The sequence below is a fragment of the Urocitellus parryii genome, chromosome 4 (genome assembly GCF_045843805.1).
Source record: "Urocitellus parryii isolate mUroPar1 chromosome 4, mUroPar1.hap1, whole genome shotgun sequence".
NCBI classification, from domain to species: domain Eukaryota; kingdom Metazoa; phylum Chordata; class Mammalia; order Rodentia; family Sciuridae; genus Urocitellus; species Urocitellus parryii.
In genome coordinates this window covers 131,571,890-131,581,766 of record NC_135534.1, presented here as the reverse complement: position 1 = coordinate 131,581,766, position 9,877 = coordinate 131,571,890, and the positions used below count along the sequence as shown (strand labels likewise).

The 9,877-nt window shown below is 35.2% G+C and overlaps 1 pseudogene; it reads left to right on the top strand.

The window, feature by feature from the left end:
* The first annotated feature begins 8,099 nt into the window (after positions 1 to 8,099).
* On the top strand, positions 8,100 to 9,435 carry LOC113200931 (serine/threonine-protein phosphatase 2A 55 kDa regulatory subunit B beta isoform pseudogene; annotated as a pseudogene).
* Positions 9,436 to 9,877: the final 442 nt, after the last annotated feature.

Below are 9,877 nucleotides of genomic sequence, written 5' to 3'. Positions count from 1 at the left end.
TGATGGATGGGTAAGCACAACATGACCTATCCATATGATGGAATAGTATTCAGCTTTTAGAAGTCAGGAAGTACGGATACACGTGACAACAAGGATGAACCAGGAAAACACTGAAGCAATTGAAAGAAGTCCAACATGAAAGGCCACATATTATATGATTCTATTTATATGAAATACCCACTAAAGTCAAATCCGTAGAGACACAGAACAGGTTGGTGATTGCCAGGGTTTGGAGGGGTACAGGAGTACCCTAGAATGAAAAGCAATGTTAATAAGTACGAAGTTTCCTTTCAAAAGATGAAAAAGTTCTGGAAATAGATAGTGGTGGTGGTGATGACTTAATGTCACTGATTTATCATATAAAATAATCAAAATAGCAAATTTTGTGATTGGTTTATTTTACCACAATTTTTTTAAAGTGATTTACACTTTAAAAAAACTGTCTCCCTTGTGCAAGAATCCTGAAGAAATACACTTCCCAGGCAGCTTTCACAGTCATCCCCTCCTGCTGAATTCACAGATAGTGCTAGAGTGTATGAACAGGAAAGATGCCAAATGCAGCATCTCAAGTTACCCTGTACCCTGGGTGAGATAGGGAGAGGAAAGTGAGAAGAAGATTTGAACAGTGTGTGTCCCTTAATGTCACTGGGCTTTAGGTGACTAAACCTCCCCCATACTCCAGACAGTTCACGGATTGGCAGGCAATGACTGAGGCATGCATCTTGTAATGTAAATCCTACCCAGCAGAGAAGAGGATTCCAAAGCAGACAAAATGCCAAGGAAAATTTTCCTCTGAGCAGGCACTATGTCCTTACAGGATGAGCAAGTAAACAAAAGTGCCCTTGCTCCTTAATGCCGCCCAGCTCTTCCTTATATGCTGTCTAGAATGCAAAAATGAAGCTATTTTCTGGGGAATTCAGAGAATTCCCTAACTATCTAATTACTAGCCTCCAAAGCATTTGACTATGAGACTTGAACAACACAGGAAAATATGTTTATCTCAGGGGAATTTGTCTTCTGATTATAAATACAGATAGTCCCTCATTCCATTCTCTGCAGCTGTTCTCTATGGGTTTATAGTAGCCAGGTCTTCAACCCATGGCTCATCACAACTGATTTATCTCTGCTCTCAGTTTAGATAACTTAGATAAGCAGGATGCATTGCTTAAGTGCACATGTGATTGGACATAAGCAAAAGGAAACTTAGGAAAAACCTGTAAGTATAATTCAAGTTTTGTAAATGTATTTTAAAAGTATTAAATGTAAGGTCATTCAACAGCATGTTTACAAATATTGTTTTAGGAAAACAAGATTATTCACTTTTTGTAGCTATCTTTCCTTTCTTTTTCTGATGGGTTCTTATGTCTTCTGCAGTATGTATTTGTTATTTTTTATGACATAAAAGAAAAAAGTACAACACTATTTTTGTCCTGATGTTAAGGAAAAGTACATGCCTGTGGGAACTCAAATAAATTGCCATTACTGTTCTATTTTCCTATAATTTTTACTTATCTCCAGTTGACTCACATCTTTCTGCTATGGGTCTCTCTGTTAAATTCTTAACTTTCCACATCTTCTCTCACTTGATATCTTTAATAACTAACAAAATTTTCTTTGGAAGATGTTGCTTGTCCAAATCCTAAATATAAATGGAGTAATCTAAAAAATAGATGTAAAAATTAATGATTTGGAAATAGAACAGAGTCCAAAGAAGGAAATGATCATAATGTTCTTTTAAGGGGACTTTTAATTGAAGTATAATACACGTAAAGAAAAGGGCAAACATAATTAAGTATCCAGCTCAATCCCAATGTGGACACCCCTCTGTAACTGCCACCCAAGTAATGGAATAAACTATGATCAATATCCAAAGTCATCTCACACACCTCCTGTAATTCTTGATTTCACTCTCCTCCCCCATTACGATCTCCAGCACCACAGCCCAGCTTGGACTATTTTTAAAGTTTATACAGATGAATCACTATGTACTCTTGTGTTTGCCTTTTTTCATGCAATATAATGTTTATCAAGTTCATTTGTGTTACATGAAGCAGTAGTCTTATTTTATTGTTTTATAATATACAAATGCACTATAATTTATTCTAGTGTTGATGGATATCTGGATTGTTTCCAATTTCGGGCTATTACAAATAATGCCATTTTGAACATTTTTATAGTTTATTAAGGATCATCCATATGCTTCTCTTGCCCAGTTGCTGTTGAGCACACCTGGGAATGAAGGATTGGGGTCAGAGGACATGTGGATTGTTCTGACTAAGCACATGTTGCCAAATGGTATTCCAATGTGGTTAAAGCAATTTATATCTCCACCAATTCTGTAAGAAAGTTTCAGTTTCTTCACACTCTTAACAACTTGAGGTGTTTTCCAACTTTTTAATTTCAGACATTCCATAAGGTGTGTCATACTATATCATTGTGATTCTCATTTGCATCCTCATGATTAATTATAATTAAAATTTGAAACTTTTCCTATGTTTCTTGGCTATTTGGCAATCCTCCTTTGTGAAGTATCTGTTCAAGTATTTTCCCCACTTTTCTGTTGTCTGTATTTTTTCCTACTCATTTGTAGGTGTTTTAATATACTTTGGATACAAGTCTTTGAACAGCATTAAGTATTATAAATATACTCTGTGCTTTTGCCAGGGAATGAGGCAGAATCTCTTAATACATTATAGATAGAGATGATTGGAGCTGGAAGGCAGTCCCTGTGGTAAATGATGTATTTTCAATCATTTATCTTTAAGATTTGGACCTGCAGGAACCCAAATGAAAGTCTGGGCTGACGACTAAGACCTTTTCTCCTTGGCAGATCCTTAACTCCAATTATTTCATCCCAGCCTCATGAGATGCCAAAATCTCTCTTCATCTTCTCAGCCTCTCCACTGCTATTTGCAAATCAGCAAATATCTCTAGTGGAAATGTCACATGGGACCAAATGTCCTTTCTATCCTTCCTTTCATTCTGATAATTTTGGCCTGCGAGTTCTCAATTTTTGGTAGCTCTCCAACCTTTTAAAACTTCAGATGAATACATACACAAGCATATATGTATACACATACATACATGTGAAGCATGTGCAGCTTATACAAAGGTTGACTATAACAGGCTAGTTAGCCCCTATTTAGAAGTAGAACTTCCAACTAAACTTTTCTTCAATGGCAAAGAGAATCCTGCATCCTTTTCTAATGAGCTGGTGTGATTGTTTCTATTACACAATGAGAGTTACAGAATCTTTCAAGTTTTACTCTGAGCCTAGGTGCTAGAAAAGTCAGAGCTTAATTGTAGATTTCTAGCTCCAGCTTTTATGATTTTACCCCATTTCCTATCCATTTGCCACCTTTTTAAACTGTTAACCTGATAGTTTTCCTTTTTTACTATTATTTTACTTATACTTTTTTTTATAAGCCAACACTATTTTGGCAATAGCTAGGATGGATAATGAATAGATGGATTGATAAATAAGTAGATATACTAAGTATTCAAATCTCAAATCAACCAGAATGTTATCATCAAAAATACAGAACAAAATCAAAGTCACAAACAAAAGTATCAACAGTATGGACTAGCTATAGAAAAATCTCAATTCACAATGAAATTTTAAAATACTTAAATTTATACATACATTAAACCAAGAATCCTGGGTCAAAGCTAATATAGAAAGATCTCTGTTGCATATATAAAAAGAGGCAAGAAGGTTAAAGAAAGTCTGAATAGGAAGGTTAAGTTTAATCTCTTCATAAATAAAAAATGGTATAAATCCAGACAATCAACATTTGCTAGTTTTCTAAAGGGAAGACCATGATTCTCCCAATTGCAAAAGTTTCTAAATTTCTCCAATTTTTATTACATCTAAATTGAAATTATACCAAGATGCCATACATTACCTATGCTGGTAAAAAATCAATATGGCATAACCCCACTGGAGAGTAATTGGAAAAGCCTAGCAAGGATACATATATGTTAACTCTTTGACCCAGGAAACCCTTTCTAGGAATATGTATGAAAAATATGCTGGCCTTATTACTATTAATCAGAGAGTGCAAAATTACTAACACAAGGCCATCACTACACAACTTGGAATAACAAAAATATGAAAATTATCCAAATTTTTATAAACAGAAACTGGCTGAATAAGTACCAGTATATCCATGCAATGTAATAATGTCTAATACTTACTATGTAGATCTAAAGATGAATGACAAATATATTTATATATCACCAAATCTACAACACTATCAACAAAATCATTGCTAATAAAAAGCAAAATGAAATATGAAATATATATATGTATATGAAATGATGCTGTTTATCTAGGAAAAACAGGTGAAGGATGGGAGGTGAAGCATGGGCAGAATAAAAGGGCTAGAGAAGAAAAGTGAAGCTATTTGATTTGGAATTTTATTTTATAGGATTACAAAATAAATTTTAAATAAAAGTTTTTCTAAAAATATAATGCGAAATAAGTAAATGAACCTAAATTTTGTGGTAAACTAGTTACTACACAGATATTTTATTATAGCAATCTATAATGGACAAAGACAAAGAATCATACTTTTAGGAATAACATTAACATTAATATTCTAAAATTATTATTTATAAGATAAAAATGGGAAATGATCATTTTAGCATCAAATAAGAATTAAGTGTCAAATAACAATAACCACTTTATTTCTATTGATTTTAAAACATAATAATTAGACTTTTATTTTTGTTCTAATTAGTTATACATGACAGTAGAATGCATCTTGACACATTGTACACAAATGGAACACAACTTCTCATTGATGTGGCTGTATCACTATGATGATTTTAAGTCCTTTGGGTATAAACCAGTGAGTGGGATAACTGGGTCAAATGGTGGTTCAATTCCAAGTTTTCTGAGGTATCTCCATACTGCTTTCCATAATGGTTGCACCAATTTGCAGTCCCACCAGCAATGTATGAATATACCTTTTCCCCCACATCCTTGTCAACACTTACTATTGCTTGTATTCTTGATGTTTGCCATTCTGAATGGAATGAAATGAAATCTTAAAGTAATTTCGATTTGCATTTCTTTTTTTGCTAGAGATGATGAACTTTTTTTTTTTCATATGTTTGTTGATTGATTGTATTTCTTCTTCTGGGAAGTGTCTGTTCTGTTCCTTGGCCCATTTATTGATTGAGTTAGTTAGTTAGTTAGTTAGTTAGTTAGTTAGTTTGGTGTTAAGTTTTTGAGTTCTTCATATATTCTGGAGATTTGTGCTCTATCTCAGGTGCAAATGGTAAAGATTTTTTCCCATTCTACAGGCACTCTCATCGCATTATTGATTGTTTTCTTTCCTGAAAAGAAGCTTTTTAGTTTAAATCCATCCCATTTATTGATTCTTGATTTTAATTCTTGCACTTTAGGAGTCTTGTTAAGGAAATCCGTGCCTAATCAGACATGATGGAGATTTGGGCCTACTTTTTCTTCTGTTAGGTGCAGGGTCTCTGGTCTAATTCCTAGGTCCTTGACCCACTTTGAGTTGAGTTTTGTGCATGGTGAGAGATAGGGGATTATTTTCATTTTGCTGCATATGGATTTCCAGTTTTCCCAGCACCATTTGTTGAAGAGGCTATCTTTTCTCCAATATATGTTTTTGGTGCCTTTGTCTAGTATGAGGTAATTGTATTTATGTGGATTTGTCTCTGTGTCCTCTATTCTGTACCATTGGTCTACATGTCTCTTTTGGTGCCAATACCATGCTGTTTTTGTTACTATTGCTCTGTAACATAGTTTAAGGTCTGGTATTGTAATGCCTCCTGCTTCACTCTTCTTGCTAAGGATTGCTTGGATATTCTGGGTCTCTTATTTTTCCAAATAAATTTCATGATTGCTTTTTCTAGTTCTATGAAAAATGTCATTGGGATTTTAATAGGAATTGCATTAAATCTGTATAGCAGTTTTGGTAGTACGACTATTTTACCATTAATTCTGCCTATCCAAAAGCATGGGAGACCTTTCCATCTTCTAAGGTCTTCTTCAATTTCTTTCTTTCGTTTTCTGTAGTTTTTATTGTAGAGGTCTTTCAGCTTTTTTGTTAGATTGATTCCTAAGTACTTATTTTTTGAAGCTATTGTTAATGGGGTGGTTTTCCTGATTTATCTTTCAGTGGATTCATCACTGATGCATAGAAATGTGTTTGATTTATGAGTATTGGAATTTGCTAAATTCATTTATTAGTTCTAGAATTTTCTGGTGAAATTTTTTGCATCTTCTAAATAGCATATCCTGTCATCTGTAAAAAGTGGTAGTTTGACTTCTTTTTCTATTTGTGTCCCTTTAATTTCTTTCATCTGTCTGATTGCTGGAGTTTTAAGGACTATGTTGAATAGAAGTGGTAAAAGAGTGCATCTCTGTCTTGTTTCAGTTTTTAGAGGGAATGCTTTCAGTTTTTCTCCATTTAGAGTGATGTTGGCCTTGGGCTTAGCATAGATAGCTATTACACTATTGAAGTATGTTCCTATTATCCATAGTTTTTCCAGTGTTTTGAACATGAAGAGGTTCTGTATTTTGTCAAATGCTTTCTCTGCATCTATTGCAATGATAATATGATTCTTTTCTTTAACTCTATTAATGTGATGAAGTATGCTTATTAGTTTCTGTATGTTGAACCAAACTTAAATCCCTGGGATAAACCCCACTTGATCATGGTGCACTATCTTTTTAATATGTTTTTGGATGCAATTTGCCAGAATTTTATTGAGAATTTTTGCATCTATGTCCATCAGGGATAAAAGTCTGAAGTTTTCTTTCCTTGATGTGTCTTTGTCTGATTTTGGTATCAATGTGATACTAGTTTCACAGAATGAGTTTGGAAGGGTTTCCTCCTTTTCTATTTCATGGAATTACTTGAGGAGTATTGGTGTTAATTCTTCTTTGAAGGTCTTGTAGAACTTGGCTGAGAATCCATCTGGTCCTGGAATTTTCTTGATTGGTAGGATTTTGATAGTATCTTCTATTTAATTGCTTGAAATTGATCTGTTCAAATTGTGAATGTCCTCCTGGTTCAGTTTGGGTAGATCATATGTCTCTAGAAATTTGTCGATGTCTTTGAGATTTTCTATTTTATCTAAATATAAATTTTCAAAATGGTTTCTAATTATCTTTTGTATTTCAGTAGTGTCTGTCGAGATATTTCCATTTTTATCATGAATTTTAGTAATTTGAGTTTTCTCTCTTTCTCTTTGTTAGTATAGTTAAGGGTTTATCAATTTTTTTATTTTTTTAAAGAACCAGTTAAAGTATAATAATTAGGTTGCATGTACCTGGAGGGAAATATCCGAACTATCTTCAGTAATGCTATGGTTTGAATGTTTATGTCCCCCAAAATTCGTTTATTAAGACCAATGTAATAGTATGAAGAAGTGGAACCTTTGAGAGATGCTTAGATTCGGGACAGTGAAATCCTCATGAATGGGACTAGTTCTCTTATAGAAGAAACCAAGAGGCTCCAGAGAGGAGCCTCACTCCTTCCACCACAGGAGGACACAGTGGGCAGGCACCAGCAGTGAACTTCCCAGCCTCTAGAACTGTGAGAAGAAATTTTGGTTGTTTATATGTTATCCGGTTTATGATATTTTATTATAGGAGCCTAAATGGACAAAGGCAAATAATCACATTTTTAAGCAATAACATTAACATTAATATTGTGAAAACAGTATTTATAAGATAAAACTGTAAAATAACCATTTTAATGTCATTAGAATACAAGATTTTCAGCAAAGAGAAACAGTATGTTTTTAATTTTTAAATTAAGAAAACTTTGTAAATCAAAACATCAATTAGAATTACCTGCATCAACTTACGATGCATTTTCTCACTTAAAAATGCACAAATTTATTTCTACCTCTGTCCGGCGAAAAAGGCTTAAAAATAATCACCATTATAGTAGCTAGGAGCATTCTTTTTAACATTTAGATTTTGGTCTCTGAATACTTTGTTCACCAAAAAGAACAAAGTATTTGTTGGTGGCTCATTCTAGGTCAATGGCATGAAATATATCAAATGAGCCTGGAATATTAACTAGAGAGGAAGGAAACAATCAGAGACTATCATGATTGTCAAAAGGTGTGGGAGGCAACTTGAAAACATTCCTCTGCTAGAAGTGGAGCAATTTGATTATCAATTAATATTAATTATAACTGCAATGAATTAAAACACATTGTATCTATTTCACTTTAGATTGTCATGATGCTAAAATAAGAACTCATAGTGTTAGGGAACTAATTCAACATTCTGAAAACTGGCAATCATAAAGAAAGCATCAAAGGTTGATTTTTCAGTTTCCAAGGAATCAAGAGAGAATCCAGGAAAGAGAATAGTGACAAAACGATGAAGTATAAACTACCCAAGTGAAGGCAACTAGGGAAATAAGGTTGATGTCTCCACAGTAGAATTCAAACACCAGGAGAACTACTGCCAACAGGGAACAAGGAAGGCTGAGTTATAATATTTCATCGGAGGCAGAGAGTAACCATCAGGTTCATCATAGGGGTGAATACAACATTTATAGCACATTCCAGAGCCATGAACCAAGTTTAATCAAACCTGAAGAGTGTGGAAATAGAAGGGGGGAAAAATCAATAAAATAAGATGTCTTCCTAAGCAGAAGGCAACTTACTTTCTTCTGTCTACTACTGACAAAGCTGTGCAGCTGTGGGAAGTCAGAGAGCATAATCAGGGCCAGAAGGCAAAGATCTGAAAGATGAGGAGGGCCAGCTCCAGCATCCTGCCACCACCACCACCACCCTGTAGATACCACTTGCCAATGTCACATCAACCACATAGCAGTCAACAGTGACTGAAACCTATGGGTCTGCTGATGACCTGAGGATTGACACACGGAACTCTGAAAGCACCTGTCACAATTTTAACATTGTGGACTTCCATCTGGCCAACAGGGAAGCACCCATGGAAGTGATCACAGTGACCAAGGTCCACCCCCATTGCTGCAGCATCTTCACATTTCAGCAGTAGCAGCAAAGACACAGTTAGGTCATGTGACCTATGGGCATCATCTCTGTGGGAGAGGCACATCAAGTTTTTTGAAGAGCCAGAGGATTCAAGGAATGGGTTACTTCTCTGAAATTATCTGTCAAATTTTGGATTTGAAGTTCAGCCACAGAAGGAGATATATCCCGACCAGGGACTATTCAACCATTAAAATCTGGGACCTAACATGGAGAAACCCTATACTGAGACTTACCAGGTTCTCAAACACCTCCAAAGCAATCTGGTAGTCCCTCTATGAAAATGACTGCATTTTTTATCAATTTGAATGTGTATGGCAAGGGTCAGACAGTGGCATCATGATGGGCTCCTACAGTAACTTCTTCAGGATGCCTGACCAAAACACCAGTTGTGATGTGACCCTTGAGGTCCTGAGGTAAACAGCAAACTCTAGTCTCTCCTTGAATCCCAAACAGTGTTCTGGAGGTGGGTATTAGTTAGCTTTTCCTCCTATAACAAAATACCTAAAATAATCAACTTAAAGGAGGAAAGATTTATTTTGGCTGGTGGTTTCAGAGGTTTCAGGTCACAGTTGGCTGACTGCATTGTTTGGGGGCCTATGGTGAGACAGAACATTATGGTGGGAATGTGGTGGAGCAAAATTGTCACCTCATGACATCCAAGAAGCAAAGAAAAAAAGGAAGGGGCTGAGGTCCCAATATCTCCTTCAAGAGCTTACCCGCAAGGACCTAATTTCCTCCACTAGGCCCCACCTTCTGAAGTGTCTACCACCTCCAAGAGCAGCATAAGCTGGAAATGAAGCCTTTGGAACAGGGGACTTTGGGGACATTTAAGATCAAACTATAACAGGAAGCAAGTAGA